Raw genomic sequence first — 14,360 nt, forward strand, 5'->3', positions numbered from 1 at the left:
CCTCCTGGAGGTCCCGGGATGCCTGGCCAGCACCTCAAATCCCACATGTCCCACACAGACCCTCTCTCTCTCTTTTTTGTAGAAAATCTAACAAAAAACACTTTAATTCCAGCCTAACAGCGCCAAGTGCAATGTCTGGGGACAGACTCTGGGTACAATGCTGTGTGACCGACCACTCACTCACACACGTGGCTCCAAGAAGGCCCCCGAGGGGGACTTACCTTCAGGGGGCCGAGCCAAGGGCAAGCATGTCAAACTCCACAAAGGCGATGTCGTGCCGCCCTCGGACCGGCCGAACCTCCTTGAAGCCGGGGAACTGATTGGAAAGCATGGACAGCATGAGCTCATCGGTCTCCTCTGGCAGGTGGTGAGGAACAAGATGTGATTTGGTGGGTTTTCTGAAAGAGGCTGAGCAGGTGGCACCTGCCCTGGCATAAGCTGCTGTGGGGGCATGGCTCCCGGTGGTATCTGGCCAGGTGCGAGGTCTGGAGGTGGGATCATGCCAGGGGGTGGCATGTAGGGAGGCTGGCCTGGCCTGTGGTGCATGATGCAGGGCGCCTGAGTCATCGGCGGTGGGCCCGGGACAGGCTCCAGGACGGCCCCCACCACAGGGGTGGCTGCCCCGCCCTGCACGGCCTTCTTTGCAGCTGGGGTCTCCTGGCTCTTGGGCTTCCTCTTCTCCCGCGTATGGTCATGCTCCACGAAAGTGCCCTTCATCTTGGCAATGATATGCGAGTCGGTCTTGGCGTACTGGATACGCATGGGCTTGTCCTAGAGGGGGAAACCCTGCATGGAACGCTGCTGACCTCCTTAAAGATGACAAAGGCTTGGCCCCTCATCTTCAGGCTCCATGACATCAGGATATCCAGGATCTGGCCAAACTGGGAGAAGATAGCATACAGGGACTTCTTCAGCTCATCCTTCTTGATCTCCTCATTGAGGTTGTTTATATAAATAGTGTGCTTGGGTCCAGTCTCGGGAACTGCCATGGCGGGAGGTGCCGCGGTAGGGCTGAAAGAAGGAAAAAGGTAACCTCAGCCCTGGGTTTCTCAAAATCCTTTGACCGAAGGCAGGCATAACAGGCTCCCCAGGGATTTTCCTTCCAGGAAGATGTCATGGGGCAGGGAGGAGGGAAGACAGGAGCACAGTTTGGAAAACAAAGCCAATGCAGGACACCACTTCTCCCGCGTGGTGAGGGGACATATCGAGGTTTACTTCCACAGACCCTCTCTTGGCTCCCCATGTTCTTCTGGGTGTTCTCATGTTCCCCGTTTCTGTGGTGCTATCACCGTCCACCTGGCTGCTCAGTCACAAGGGCATCACTGTGCCCCCTGCCCGATCCCTGTAGCCTGCCAGCCAGCCGTCTTGGTCTGGGCTCCCAGCCCATTCACAGCAGTGGGGGGCGGAGGGAGGATCTTGTCTGGCCCAGGTCCCTCTCCCGCTCACTGGGGGATTCTCCAGGACAGGGGTAGGGTGGATTCATCTCTGCCCCAGCGTCCAGCACAGAGCGTGGCATGGGAACGCTGCTCAGCAACGCTAATTGAACAAATGAATGAATGAAGAATGAGCAGACCCCTCTGCAGTCTCCTCTAGGATAACACCGGGCTACTCCCCCTCCCCCAGCCATCCTTCCTGGTCGTGGTTTCCAGAGCCCTCTGCCTCCTGCCCCTTCCTCTGAATCTGCTTCTGGCCTCCACTTTCTGCCCCACATATGGAATCCAGCTGCAGACACTGTCCTGGCCATGGCTCGGGCTTCCTGGCTCCAGCTCTGGGTGGCATGGTCCTGCACAGCCAGCGCTGGCTGTAGGTGCAGGGCTGTTTCACTGAGTCATTTATTCTTTTCTTTTTAAAATATGTTTTTATTGATTTTTAGAGAGAGAGAAAAGGAGAGGGAGAGACAGAAACATCCATGAAAGAGAAACATCAACATCGATTGGCTGCCTCCTGCACACCCCCTGCCGAGGACTGAGCCCGCAACCTGGGCATGTGCCCTGACCAGGAATCGAACCAGTGACCTCCAGGTGCATAGGTCAATGCTCCACCACTGAGCCACACTGGCTGGGCCATTTATTCTTATTCATGCAGATGTTCACGGAGCCCTGAGCAGGTGCCATGCATAGTGGATTCAGCACAACAAAGGCAGACAAGACCACTCCCCCCCTTTTTAAAAAATATATATTTTATTGATTTTTTACAGAGAGGAAGGGAGAGGGATAGAGAGTTAGAAACATCCATGAGAGAGAAACATCGATCAGCTGCCTCCTGTACACCCCCTACTGGGTATGTGCCCGCAACCCAGGTACATGCCCTTGACTGGAATCGAACCTGGGACCCTTCAGTCCGCAGGCTGATGCTCTATCCACTGAGCCAAACTGGTTAGGGCAGCCACTTCCTTTTTGAGGTTTATTCACCAGAGTGGGGAGCAGAGCACCCAGCAGTACCCAGGCTCTAGCGATGTCCAGGTGAGCTGGGGCACCTACAGGTGTGTGTGGTGGGTAGCCTCATGGTAACGGGACAGGAGGGCTGTGGGAAGCTTGTGCAGGTAACAGCCCAGGCAGCTGGCCGAGTTGCAGGGCTGAGTCTGGCTCAAGGATGGAGGGCAGTGGCCTAGGGGCAGGGTCTGCTGCAGACAACCCGAACAGATGGTGGAGTGGGGCGGCCGTGGCTTGGGAGTTACGCAGCCCTGACACACTGGGAGCTGCTCTCCGAGCCCCAGTCTCCTTTTCTGTGGAATGAGGTTAAGAATCCTCTCCTCATTAGCGGATGGAATAAATGCAAACCAGGAAAGGCATTTAGCTCCTGGCACTTATGAGGAACCCAAGCCGGAGCCCGGGAGGCGGGGAGCCATAGCCAGTCCTGGAGCATGGGGCTGGGACCCTCCTTCCCGCCTCTGCTCAGGGGTCGAGGGGCAGGAGTTCAAGAGGATTCGGGTGAGCCCTGCCTGGGTGGCTCAGTTAGTGGGAGCGTCATCCCGTACACCAAACGGTTATGGCTTCAATTAGTCAGGGCTCATACCTAGATTGCAAGTTTGATCCTCAGTAGGGTCTTGTATGGGAGGTGACTGATTGATGTTTCTCTCCCTCCCTTCTACCCCCTTTCTCTAAAAATCAATAAAAACATATCCTTGGGTGAGGATTTTTTTTTAAGAGGATTAGGGTGAGGGTAAGGGGCAGAGGATGCTGGAAAGATTCAGTTCTGAGCTGGGTAATTTATGGGCGTGAATGACATCCTCACAAGCCTAAGGTAGAGCTTGTCTCACCCCGGAAACCAAGGCTGTGAGAGGAAGGGACCTGCCACAGGGAATGGCAGAGCTGGGCTCCAATCCAGGTTTGCAGCCCCTGCTCTCATGCCCCTGGTCTTGCCCTGGGGTTGGGGGGCTTCTTTAAGGCCCACACATCCTTCCTCAGGGATTTGTGGCCCTGGGGTGGGCTGATCTGTCCTCCCTGCCCTGCTCTGCCCTGTGCTGCTGCATTTTTTACCATTTTATTCATCCCTGACCCAATCATCTTGGTTTCCCAGGTCAAGTGAGATGCATCCAAAAGTCGCTGGTGCTGCTCCCGCATTGGCACAGGTCAGCACCTCCAGGGCACGTCCTAAAGGGCAATATTGCATGATCAGGAGAATTGCAGCACAACCATAAGAGGGAGGTGGTGAGGAGAGGACTCCGGCCAGTGGGCAGAGAGGAGCCCCGGCCTCTATACCTGCTCTGCTGTGAACTAGCTGCGTGGCCTGGCCAAGTCCTTGCCCTTCTGGGCCTCAGCTCCCTCCTCGTACAAAGTGCACAAAGGGACACTTTTGGCCACAGCTCCAAGGCCCCTTCTGTTATCAGCCTCAGCCCTCACCTCCCGGGCCCGGAGGCTGGGTGAGCAGGTCCCTGTGCATGAGGAGGGGAGCAGTGCTTCCCAAAGCCCTCTGCTCCCTGAACATGTTGTCTGCGTGTCCACCAGACCCTGAACGACAGGGGTCCTGGCTTTCTCTCATTCATTCATTCACTCACTCACTCACTCACTCACTCATGTACTTAATGAGCCCTAGTCTGTGCCAGGCCCTGTGCTGGGCTGGGGACCTGGTGCCTGCCTTCCAGGGGCTCCCAGTCTGGTGGGCAGTCAAAGCCAGGTAGATGTGGTGGCACCTCGCTGGGCCTGCAGGGACGAGATGAGATCCGGAGCCCTCTGCCCTGCAGAGGGGTGGGGTGGGGTGGGGAGTGGCCTGCGGTGTGGACAAGCTGTGGCAAGTGCTCCTCTCCTTCCAGCTCTGTCTCCTCATCTGCAAAGCAGGCGTGAGTAACAGCAGCCGCCCCATCAGGCTGTTGCGAGGAGCCAGTGAGGAGGTGCACGTAAAGGGCCGAGCACAGCTGCTCAGCGAACTCGTCTCCCGTGAGCAGCCCACGGGTGGAGTGGCCCCTGCCGGGAAAGGCTGCACTCACGTCTGTCCATCCAGGCAGCTGCACGCTTCCCAGCACCTTTCAGGTGCAAGCACATTTCAGGTGTGGCTGCACCCAGATGGGCTGCACAGGGCTGCGAGGCACTTCTTGAGAACCCGGAGAGATGCTTATCTCCCCCAGCTGCGGTTCTCAGAAGGACCTCCTGTTGGCTGAGCATAAACCTTGGTGTCATGGGAAGGAGACAGGTGTGAAACTGCAAGTGTGACCCCAGGGCCACGTCTCCAGCAAGGGTGGGAGGGGCAGAGCCGTGGGAGTGATTCAGTTCCTGGACGGAGAAGATTGAAACTGAGGCGACACTGTTCTGGCCAATTCTGATGTCTATTCTCACAATACCACCACACACACACACACACGCACACGCACACGCACACGCACACATGCACATGCACACGCACACGCACACGCACACGCACGCACACGGTGTAGGCATTGTGTCTACAATTCCCATTTTACAGATGTGGAAGCTGAGACTTAGAAAAGCTTTCCACTTGCCAAAGGTCCCACTGTTGGTAGGTGGCAAGGTCAGGATTTGAATGCTCGTACGTGTGACCTCAGAGGCCACCACACTCCACTCCACAGTCTTTCTCTCTGCCCTTCTGGGTACAGGCCCTCCCCTCCTTCCCTTTTCACCAGCTCATTCTCTGATCTCCTCTAGGTTTGGCCCAAAAGCTCCCTCCCCTTCCTTACCACAGGCCTCAGGCAGGGACTTCCTGGGCCCAATCCCCAGGAAAGCGGTAATTTTGTAATCCCTGCTCCTCCCACAGCCACAGCCTGGGAAGATCCTCCTGCTCAGGTGCAGCCCAGGCCCAGGCTCCACCCTGGGGTGTGGGGCTGGGACAAAGCCTCTTTGTTCCATTGTCTGCCCGCGGAGGCCCCGCCCTGAGCAGCCTGGATTTGGGGGGGCGGGGGGAGCAGGCAGCTGTGCCAGCCGAGCATGGGTTTGCTGATGCGGCAGTGGAGTCCATGAATCCACAATTTAGTACCAAGATCCTCATCCCACCTTCGCATCAGGGTCAGCTCGGAGCTTATAAAAACCCCCCATATCGCTTCTCAGCCTTTTGGCTAAGATCAAGTGTAGTATCATAAAACCCCCCCACGCCGGGCTGCACCCCAGGCCAGTTAAACCAGGGTCAGGGGTGGTGCCCGGGCCCCCGGCATCCTACGAAAGCTCCCCTGGGGTTCCATGTGCAGCCAGGTCCGTCTCCGGGGCTGTACGTCGGTCCTCGCGGTCTGGCAGGCGCAGAGCCTGGGTAGTGTTGTGCGTGGATCCTCAAACCTCCTGCCACACTGGGTTTGTATTACCTCATGTTGTGGTTGAGTTTTGTCTCCCACAAACGCCCATGAAGCCCCGATCCACAGCCCCTCAGAATATGACCTTACTTGGAGTCTGGATGTTTCCGAGGTCGTCAAGGTAAAATGAGGTCATTAGGGTGGGTCCTAAGCCAGCATGACTGGGGTCTTTACATAAAGGGAGAATTTGGACCTGGGCTTGCACAGGGAAATGCCATGAAGATGGAGGCAGAGGCTAAGATGATGCGTCTACGTGCCAAGGACACCAAAGGTTGCCAGCGAGCCACTAGAGCGAGGAGAGAGGCACCGGCCAGATCTGATATATTAGGTTAAAGAAATATATTATCAAAATTAAGTTCACCTGGTATGTTTTTTACTCTCGTACTGTGGCTACCGGGGAAATAGAACACAGTATGTGGCTCGCATGGTACCGGATTGGACAGCGCTGCTCTGGAGCTCAGAAAGGCCGTTCCCAGGACATGTTCCTCCTGGTGGCTCCCAGGAGAAGCAGCCTTGGAATTCGCCCTGGATTCCTGTCCACCTCAGCCTCTGAGGAATGTCTGCCTCCAGATGACCTCGGGTTCCGGACCCACAGAGGGAATTCACTCACTGCTCCCAATTCCCCACATGTCACGCAGCCTCCCAGGGAGCTGCCCCAGACGAGGGCCTGTGTCATCGCGGAAGGGCAGCCCACGAAGCCTGCAGCACCCTGGTTAGAACCTCAAGGCTCTGTGGGAACTTCCATGGTGTCACTTTCTCCGTCCCCGCAGGCCCCAGGGATGTGGCTTTTCCTGGCCCCAGGCCCTGAGTCAGCTCCAAGGAATCCCCTCTTCTCTCAAGAGGGCTCTGAGGGGGAAGAGCAGGGTCATGTGACACTTAAGAGCCAGAGATATCTGGACGCGAAACCAGGCTCTGCCTCACACTAGCCACACAGGCAAGCCCCCTCTTGTCTACACCTCAGTTTCTTCATTTATGAAATGGGCATAATCGTGGCACCTGCCTCCCAGCGTTGTGGGGATTCGTGACATCGTCTGTGCACGGGCCCCAGCACAGCTCCTGGTTTGGAGTGAGTGGGGGTGGTTAGAGGACAGGGAAGCGTGAGGGATGTGGCTTTTGGACACAGCTCTCCTCAGCCAGCCACAGAGAGGAGGCAGGTGCCAAGCGGGCAGGGCCCGGGGTGGGAAGGAGGTGGCTGGACTGTACGTAGTTCCCTTTAGATCTGGGGCTGTATGAAGCCCAGCTGGCCATCTCCCGATGAGGAAGTTGAGGCTTTGGAGGTAAAGTGCCTTGCTTGGCTGGTGCTGTGGCTGCCTGTCCCCACAGCCTGTGCTCTGCCTACCACGCTGCATCGTGAAGGCTGAGGCGGTCTCTGGGGGAAGTGGACTCAAGGGAACCTGAGGAGAAATAAGCCAATTGTGGCCCCTTTCCCACTGGTGGTGCCGGGCCTTTGAGAGAAAGTATTCACAACTCCCGTCCTCAAGGGGGTTCCTGAAGCAGACCCTGAGCCACGGACTGAGGAGCAGGTGCCTCATTCAGGAGGTGACCCCAGGAAACGGAGGGAGAGAACCCAAGAGAGAGTACCTCGAGGGGCAGGTCACCGCTGTGGGCACCCTCTGAGCTGGTGTACAGAACATACTCCAGGCTTTCAAAGCCGGGAAGCAGGAGCCTGGGGTGTTTGTCCAGCCTCCACCCCTGGGGGCCCAGGATCTCGGGCACAGGTCCTCCGCTGCTGGCGGGAGCTCTTGGATAGAGAGAGGGAGGAGAGAAGCTGAGGCTGGGCTGCTATGGGAGAGGCCGTCCATGGGTCAGCCTCAGCCCCCTCCCCCACCCCAGCTGGAGAGTAACTCTTTGAAAAAACTTTCAAACTATGTGATGACACTCATGACAGTTTCAAACATATAGATAGAAATAGAAATAGATAGAGATAGAGATAGAAATAGATAGAGATAGAGATAGATATGGATGTAGATGTAGATGTAGATGTAGATGTAGATATAGAGGTAGATGTAGATATAAATAGATATGGATGTTTAGAAGTAACCTGAATACCCAGCAAGGGGGGGTTGGCTTAGTAAATTATGATGCATCAACACGATAGACTATTCTGCAGCCAACATGAAAAAGTGTTTGGGAGGGAATAGGAGGAACAAGGCCTCGTGCACACAGTCCCAGGTGGATGGACCATCAGAGAAGCAGAGCCACAAGCTATGAACATTGGGAGACAGATCGCAAGGAAATGGCTTATGGCGCGTGGGGCTGGCTTGGCAAGTCGGAAGGACTCAGTTTGGGACCAGTCTGAGCTTACCTGAGGCCACGGAGCTGCATTAAGCTGGTACCACTCTAGCCTAAGGCTCGATCCTTCCAGAGCTCCCCCCTTCCTCACCTGTGACAACAGACCTAAGGTGGCCAGGGTGGGGGCCCGTGACGCTCCTTTTTTCCACATTCATCACTTCTGGGCTCAGTGCCTGGACCGACACACCGCAGTCCTCTCCCCCCCACCCCACAAGCCTCCAGGGGCTGGGTGGGGAGGGCTGGAGGGGAGATAAGGCCTGTACACGTGGGTCCCATCGGTGACCTCACTCTGACTAGCCATCACTAGACTTTCCCTGGCCTTCAAAGGTCTGGCTGAGGCTGCCCTCACCCCAGATGTGGGATTTATAGAGTCCCCAGCCCCACCCCCAGGATGGACCGACGCCAAATAGAAAGTGAGTCAGGCTGTGATTGCTTGTGTTACCCTGGGCAAGTCTCTGTCCTTCCCTGGGCTCTCTGGCCGTCCCGAACTCTAACATGGGAAATGTGTGATATGTCAGCCTCTGTTCGTCCTGGGGTCAGTGTCCAGAGTTGAACTGCCCAAAGCAGAGCTGTGTGGACGTAGGGGTTGGGCAGAGAGATACAAGCTGGCCGGGGGCAGGGGCATTTAGGCTGCAGTCTGATCTGTCCCTGTTTGCCCCACACCTGCACCTTGTCCTAGGCTGAGCCCACCAGATCCAGGGACCCTGTGGGACCCACCTCTTAGGCATCCGTGCCAAACCCAGGGTTGGCACAAAGGGGGCACTCAGTGAGTAGGGAAGAGAGAGAGGGGGAAAGGAATGGAGAGAGGAAGGGAGGGCATAATGGAGTTAAAAGGGAAAGAGAAAAGAGTAAGACAGAAAAGGGAAGGAAGGGAGGAAGGGAGGGAGGGAGGAAGGGAAGGAAGGGAGGAAGGGAGGGAGGGAGGGAGGGAGGAAGAGAGGGAAGGAAGGAAGGAAGGAAGGAATGAAGGAAGGAAGGAAGGAAGGAAGGGAGGGAAGGAAGGAAAAGGGAGAGGGAAAAGGAGAGGAAGTGAGGGAGTGAGGGAGTGACGGAGTGGGTGGGAGAAGAGGCCGTGTCCTGAGTCAGCCGTCTGTGTAGCCAGTTTGCTGCTGGCTCAGAACACAGAGCTGGAGGGGCAAGCCCAGCCCTTTCCACAGATGCAGGAAGGGAGGAAAGATGCACAAAGCTGTGTGGTGAACAGAGGCAGGGACAGGACCAAGGCTCATGTCCTGTGCTCTACCTACTCCCAAGACCACCCACAGAGAAATGGTTTCCTGGAGCCTGGGGAAGGTGGTTTTGGGAGCAAGGCCCTGGGGAGGAGGGGGCCGGGGCTCTAAGGCCCCAGTTCAGAAGGGAGGCAAGAGGGAGGGCATCCTTCGGTAGGTTGTGCAAGGCAGGGGCTGGGCTCTGAAAGGTCAGTGGGCAAGAGCTGGCGTCTCCCAGGGTGACCATGGCTGGCGTGGCTGCCCAGGACTGGCCGCAGTGCCATCTGGGCTCGGGAGCTCCAGCTGCTCCGAGATGTCCCATGTCCTGCCAGCCTCACCAGCTCCTCTGGCCTGGCATTTTCTCGGCCTTGTTCTATGCCTGTTGAGGCTGTCCCTCTCCATTCCCTCCTCCTCGCTCCCTCTCTTGCTCTCCTTTGCCATCTCTCCTTCCTCTGCCTGGTCTCCCCAGCTCTCTGCTCCCTCCCAGGGCCCACCCCTCAATGCCTGTCTCTCCTGGCCTTGCTCTCTGTCTGTCACTGCATCTGACTGCCTCCTGCTGTCACATCTGCTTTAACTCATTCTGTCTTGCCCCCGCTCTGTCTCAGTGTCTCCCTCTGTCTCTCTGTCACCTTCTGTCTCTGATTTCCTCTGTCTCACGCCCCCTCTCTCCAAGTCACCCAAGGCCCCGCTGGCTGCTGTGGGCCCTGCTCCAGCCCTTCCCCTCGCCTCCCTCCCTGGTCTTGCCCACCTCTGGTAACAATTACTCTGGGCTGGAATGGAATCCTCCAGTGCCCCAGACAGACCCACAGGCAGCACATGGGGACCAGATGGCGACAGATTCCTCAAAAAACTAACCACTTTGGGCAAGGGAGCAGGGCCCCCCGGGGAGGCCACGGCAGCCAAAGAGCAAAGGCCCACAGTCCTGCCAAACCCCACCCAGGAGCCTCTTGGGCTGCTCTGGCCACTGGATCAGGAGGCACAGGGTGGTGGTGGTGCCCAGGACATGACACCAGGAGCAGCCAAAGGCAGAGGAGCAGAGCTACCAGAATCAAGTGGTCCTGCTGCTAACTTCACAGGTCACAGGCAATATTCCCCTAGGCCCAGCTCCACCTCTCCTGGCTGTGTGACCTTGGGCAAGTCACTGAACCTCAGAAATAATAGGACCTGTCACAAAGGGTTGATGGGAAAATTAATGAGTTAATACATATAATGTACTAGCACAGGGCCTGGCCAGAGCAAAGGTTCAATCAATGGTAAATAATAAATAACCTATAATAATAAAAGTGTAATATGCTAATTAGATCAGATGTCCTTCCAGATGACCTTCTGGATGAAGCCAGGGCTGCTAGGGAAGCCCAGGTCCCGGGTGCCAGAGGGAAGCCTGTGCCGGCAGCCGGGGGAAGGAAGGCCTACTCTTGCATGAATTTCATGCATCAGGCCTCTAGTATAATATAATAATAAATAGTAATTATTATTAATCTTTCTCAAGCATAGCCCAACTCAAGCCACTTGCTGCTCAGAAACCTACTATGCCCCCAGTGTCTCCTGTATAAGTCTAAGCCCGCTACAAAGACCAATTTTCTTCCCTCATCTTGTTCAGCTGAGCACAGCTGGTCTCAACCTCGAAGAGGCATTTTGTTCACTGGTCCCTGTGTCTCCGCCCACCCCACTAGCGGTTCATTTTCCCTCTCCTGCTGAGAACTCCTGACCATTACCACCCACCCCCTCCATGTGGCCTTGCTGCAGGGCTCTCTCCACCCACCAACGCCCTTGGCCACCTCAGGCAGCCATGGCTCTCAATGTCGCCAGATACCACAGACGCCCACGTGCAAATCTCCAGGCCGGACCTCTCTCTGGGACTCCTCGCCGTCCCCAATGGGTTAGCCCCTCAACTTTCACACTTAGCTTGTCTGAACCATACTCGTGATTTTCTCTCCAAACTCTATTCTCTTCTGTCTCCCACTGCTCATTGCCCAGACCAGGAACCTCGCAGTCATTCTTTGGTCCTCACTTTTCCTCACACCCCCACATCCAAATGTCAGCAAGTCCAATCAGCTCAGCCTTCAGAAATGCACTCTGGTCTGAGCCACAACCCTGCTCTGGGCCACCACCGTCTCTCACTGGGGCCATTTCAACAGCCTCCAGCTGATGCCCACTGAGGCCACCTCTGCCTCCTCCAGGCTCCTCTCAACTCAGCAGCCTGTATGACCCCTTTCAGAACTGTACTCTAGAAAGGGATCTTTTACTGGGTGTAAATTAGGTATTACTGTCAAAAGAAATGGAACAAAAAAGCAAATGGACCACAGCACTCCTCTGCACAAACTTTCCCCATGACTCCCAGCTCACTCTTTACAATGGTCTATAAGACCCATGTCCATGTTTTGCAAACTGTGGGCCATGACCCTTTCCTAGGTCAGGAAATCAATTTAAGGATCATGACCAGCATTATTTTATTTACATAAAATAAAATAGAGTGTATAGTATACCCATAGTAACTGGGTATGTTACATGAAATGATTACTTTGGTGTTGTTGTGTTTTTTTTTGTATATGTATGTTTGTACTGAATTGCAATATCAAATTTATTTCTTACCATGGATTATAATCAACAAAATTAAGACACTCCTCAGCCCTGGTTCCCTCTTGTTGTATCCCCCCCCCCCCCCCCCCCGCCCCCGCTCCTGCAGCCTCACTGTCATTTTTGGCTGTTCCCTATTGCTCCTGGCGCAATCCTACCCCAGGGCCTTTGCTCCAGCTGTTTCCTCTCTCTGGCCTGTTCCTCCTCCAGATATTCCCATGGATCTCTCCCACTTCCTCCTGGTCTTGACTCCAATGTCAACCCCCAGAGACAGGCCTTTCAGACTGGCTTTTTAAAAATAGACTCTGTTCCAGTTTCCCTGTCTTGCCCTCGTCTCACTCCATTTTCCTTCACAGCACTGAGGACTACCTGGAATGTTTTATTTATTTGTCGACTTCTTTCTGCTGGAATGTCAGTTCCATGAGGGCAGGGACTGTGTCAGTTTTCCTCGCTGCTGCACCCCGGTGCCTAGAACAGTGCCTGGCACACAGAGGACACTTACTAAGTTACCACCGAATAATTGCTATCCTTGCCCTGAAGGACTGTGGTTTAGACGGCCTCTCACAGTTCTGTTTAAATGGTCAAGTTCCTGGAAGTCGCCTCCAGTCTCTACTGAAAGGAGAGAGGGCCACCTGAGAACTCCTGGAGATACTGAACAGAGGAGCCTCTAGGCTCATTGCTGCCTCCCTGGAACCTCAGTGAGAAGTGGCCCCCTCTCCAAGTCCCAGAGCCCCTCTGCTGGAGTTCCCTCCCGTCCTGCCGAGATCCCGGTGGCCTGTGCAGAGCCCTTGGGCCTGGGCCCTGCTGAAGTCAACAACATGGAAATGCTGTGGTTGGGATGTTTCCTTCCAGTTGGCAAGACTGTGGGCCGAGTGCTCCAGCTGAGACAAAACAGAGAAACCTGAACCAGATGGATGGTGAGAGCGCGGCCTCCTCGCATGGGAGGCTGCCTCGCTGGGTTGGAAGCCGGCCTCACCATCGCGCCTGTCCCCCTGCCAGCAGCCAGAGAACCCCCTGGGGAGCCCACACCTGCCCCCGGCTTTGTGGAGAGGAAGGGGGAAGAGGAGAGGACCAAACCTCCAGTAGCTGAGGGTCAGAGCCAGTTCTCTTGACCAAAATGAGGGGGAACCACAGGCTCAGAATGCCAGGAGGGTCCATCATCCACTTCTCCATTCCACAGGCAGGGAAACGGCGGACAGGGGAGCAAGAGCCCCAAAGTCACACAGCAAGCTGGGGCCAGAACCTGCACCCCGCCACCTTCAGCAGTTACAGGGTGGGCAGGCCAAGGAGGGGGAGGGGGGGGGTCTGGGGGCAAAGCACTCCCCTGAGCCCATGGTATCGGAGGGTCTCAGGGCCCACGTGGCATTTGAACGAACTCTCTATAGATTTACCAGATTTCAACACGTAACGCAGGCGTTCCTTGGGAGTGGGGGCCAGAGGGGAGCTGGGTTAAGCCAGTTTCAGAGGCTCAGAGGTGGGAAGCTCATTGGGGACCCATGTGGGAGGGTGTGGCTCGAGTCCAGATTGCGTAAGGGTGGGGAGTGGTTGGAGCGGAGGCGCAAGGCCTTGTTCGGCAATCAGTTAGCCTGTGAGCACCGGGAGAATTCGGGGCCACGGACTTCAAGCTTGGGAGGGATCAGGGAACACAGGGTGTACTATCTGGGAGATTTCTCTCCGGGCAACCTTTCCTCTACCCTCCTCCCCCACCCACTCACCCCCAGCACCGCACCCCCCCCGCCCCCCCCGCCCCCCCCCCCCCCCCCCCCCCGCCCCCAGCACTGTCCCTACAGGTGGCTATCTCTCCTTGCCAAGTGCTGGTGCTATTTTAAGATTCTCAGAACCTGCCAGTTGAGATGGGCCTGGGCTTGGGGCCCCACCTCCTGCCGAGAGGCCAAGGGTCTGGGAAGCAGGCGCAGGGCCTGGGAAAACAGGCCATCAAAGAAGCCTGGGCAATTCCCTCTGGCCATGGAGAAGAGAGGGCTGCGGGGTCACAGCGCACGGCTAAATATAGGGACACTAGGAGGTGGAAGTGGTTCCTGCCAGCCGCAGGGGGCCATGCAGCTCCTTCTCACAGGAGCAGGGAGGAGGCTGGCAGGAGTGGTGTTTGTGAGAATGAGCTCGGAGTGACCGGCCAGCCTGTGGCGAACTCAGGCGCGTGAAGGACCTCAGTCTGGATTTGGTGTCAGATCTTCGCCCACGGCTGGGGTAGTGACAAGGGTTACCCCCCTATATAATTACCCTTTCATTCCAACCACTATCCACTGGGCCCCTATTCTGGGCTAGGACTTGTGCTTGGAGCTCAGGCTCAGAAACCCTGCTCTTAGGAGCAAATGCTTTCGTGGGCAGACACTCTTGTAAATGGCCAACCGCTTTGTGGTTAAATGAAATAAGGACTGACCCTGGAACATCAACCTCTTTCCCACTAGAATGTGAGCGTCCGGGAGGAGGGATTCTTATCTGTTTGGTTCACTGCTGTATTCCCAGCAATTCCTACCTCAGTGCCTGGCACATAGTAGATGCTCACTAAATAGGTGATGAGTAGCTGAATGAAT

At 56.0% G+C, this 14,360-nt stretch overlaps 1 pseudogene; it reads right to left on the minus strand.

Annotated features, from left to right (window-relative positions):
• Window positions 1-223: 223 nt before the first annotated feature.
• Window positions 224-1,101, minus strand: LOC139018441 (U1 small nuclear ribonucleoprotein A pseudogene; annotated as a pseudogene).
• Between the last annotated feature and the right edge of the window lie 13,259 nt (window positions 1,102-14,360).

This window comes from Myotis yumanensis, unplaced genomic scaffold (assembly GCF_028538775.1).
Source record: "Myotis yumanensis isolate MYYU_CA2020_CCGP unplaced genomic scaffold, mMyoYum1.0.hap1 SCAF_10, whole genome shotgun sequence".
NCBI lineage: Eukaryota > Metazoa > Chordata > Mammalia > Chiroptera > Vespertilionidae > Myotis > Myotis yumanensis.